At 42.2% G+C, this 2,606-nt stretch overlaps 1 long non-coding RNA gene across 1 annotated transcript; it reads left to right on the plus strand.

Annotated features, from left to right (window-relative positions):
• Nucleotides 1-270: 270 nt before the first annotated feature.
• On the plus strand, nucleotides 271-2,166 carry LOC117825591. Its single transcript, XR_004633875.1, has 3 exons — nucleotides 271-303; nucleotides 1,161-1,291; nucleotides 1,665-2,166. It is a non-coding gene; the product is annotated as an uncharacterized LOC117825591 (long non-coding RNA).
• Nucleotides 2,167-2,606: the final 440 nt, after the last annotated feature.

Genomic DNA, 2,606 nt, shown 5'->3' on the forward strand with positions numbered 1-2,606 from the left:
TGTGAAACTCTTTGAATGGACTCTTCAGCAAATTCTTCACAGACTAGCAGCTTTCAGCTCTTCAATTTCAGCTTTAAACCATAAAACATTTATCCTCCTTCCTGTATTCACCGTGTTATAACTTAAGCCTACATATTTTTTGGACTATTAGGGGAGAGCGGGGTTGGTTGGCACACGGGTTGGTTGGCACACTCGTTATATCTTACCACCAGAGGGCACTGTCTCTCAAATTGGGGTATTGACATATCCAGAATTAGGATCAGAGCTCACCAACTTCTCTGGAGTAAGACAGCTGAACTTGAGGTGAGAGGACTTTTTGTGTTTTTCATGTCAAATTGTATTCAGCTCCTCAGTATTTTTCTTCTAGGCTTTTAAACGATGGGTTTCTAACAAAACAAGTGTTACCCTTACAAAGTGTGAGGGGAAAGCTATAGCTTAGATTTTTATTAGCTAGCTAACTACTTGTTAGATGGTTGTTAGCCTTGATGCTAGCAAAAAATTCCAGTTGGGGTTGGTCGTCACATTCTCTTTGGGGTTGGTTGTCACATGTAACAACCAACCCCTATGTTGGCAAAATCATGCATGGTGAAATTAGTTGGAGTGTGCAGACCCTACATTTGACATCACTGTAATTCAGACAGTGACTGCATGTAGCCTAGTTGAGTCGGCCATTATTGTTCAGCCTATTTGTTTTGTTCTTTATGTTGTTATATAGGCTGGACGAAAGATGTGTTTCCTGTTCATGTTCCTTGCTCATTTTGATAAAATGCATTAAGTTATGTAGGCCTATCACTTGTCAGTGCAATTAAACTTTCAAATTTAGTTCTGCCTTCTTGCCTTTTTAAAAATATTTTTCCCATTAAAATACCATTGTAACAACCAACCCCATAGTGTGTGACAACCAACCCCATAGTATGTGACAACCATCCCCGTGATGGGGTTGGTTGTCACAATGTGTCAGAGTGTCTTTGATAGTTAATTGCCTCTTTGCCAACACCTTAAGCTTCAATTTAATGTCGGAATGACTATTGAAAGATGTTTTGATGATGAGCAATCATCAAAACAGTAAAAAGTGTGACAACCAACCCCGTTCTCCCCTACTTATATTTGAGTTAATTTCCCTTGTTTGTTTCTTTTACTTCAAACCCTGATCTGGGTAGTTGTACCACACAGAGGGGGTCACAACAATAATCTGAGAATTGACATGAGGAAGTGGTTTCTGTGGTGCACCAGATTCTGGCAGAAAAAGATCACCATCCTCACCTCTACATAAGCAGTAGTGTCAGATTGGGTAAGAGGCTCACACTCATCTGTTTAGGAAAACAACATTTTTGCACTGTTTTCCATAAGCATGTTGCAACTGCAGCACTGCTTTCAATCAGCTTTCTGAATAGTGACAAGCCACAAGCCAGTGGCATAACCCAAGGCACTGAACCCAAGCTGGGTGCAATATAAACAGTCTAAATTTAATAGGACTTCAGAAAGCATCCTAACTCAGCTTGTGGTAAGTGATTGTGAGCAACAGAAACATCTGTACCTTACGTGAGATGATGTCCACATCTGGCCTGAGTCCTGATTGTTTCAGGGGTGTGGGCATGCACCAACAGCTGCACCCAACCACTCCCAGATGTTTCTGATGGGCCAAGTGTCTCACTGTTTGTTAGGCGTGGGGTGATCTTTGATCCTTCGACAGCGTTGGCTGCAGTGTTATCGTGAGGAGGCCTGAGAGGCTCTGAGAGGCACACAACGGAAGCGAAGAAACCCCACAGAAGGGCCTGTGGTGCACTGCGGTGAAAACAGGCACGGTAAAGTGGCTTCAGCTGTGGAAAAGAACTCTTTGGAAACCACCCAGTGTCTCTATCCAGACCTGGTCGTGCTACTGGCATCGAAACAGAGGAAGTAAACACACAAGTACCGTATATAACTTTGTGATATACTGTTCTACTAAAAGGACAGTGGAAAGTGTATAATATTTAAGTGTGTTTTTAAATGAAAGAAATGGAAATCTGTCATAATAAAACTCAAACAATTCATAAAAAATGTCTATGTGAATGTTTTCAGTAAAATGAAGCTTTGCTCACTCTCTACACTGACATGCTTTTTCCATCATATATCAGTGCTAAGTAGTGCAGCACATTGTGGCATGAAGGACACCAATGTCGTAAATAACCTTCTTTTTTTTCCCCCTGCAAAGAAAGGAAGCAGTTTGCCCTTCTGCTGACATGATAACTCTGCCTGAACTACACGTGGCTTCAGCCTCTTTGAACTGATGAGCATCCTGCTCCTACATCCCAGAGCTATAAAGTCCTGACCACCACTGTCAGCTCTGTGACAGGCTTCATACACCCACCATTTTGTTTAAAAGAGAAGTGGTGCACACCAGGCCAGAACTTCAAAAATAAACATGGCATTTATGGACCGGAAAAGACTTCACATAGCTGTGCCACTCCTGCTTCCTCTCTCATCCAGCATGCAGCATGGAGCACCTCAGCAGCAGATCCTACAGAGGGAGCACAGCTGACTTTTCTCTCTCATGCATTAAATAGCCATCCCTTTAGGTTTGAATACACACCATTTAAGACTGAAGATATCAAGACACAGGAGGG

This window comes from Notolabrus celidotus, chromosome 14 (assembly GCF_009762535.1).
Source record: "Notolabrus celidotus isolate fNotCel1 chromosome 14, fNotCel1.pri, whole genome shotgun sequence".
Taxonomy (NCBI): domain Eukaryota; kingdom Metazoa; phylum Chordata; class Actinopteri; order Labriformes; family Labridae; genus Notolabrus; species Notolabrus celidotus.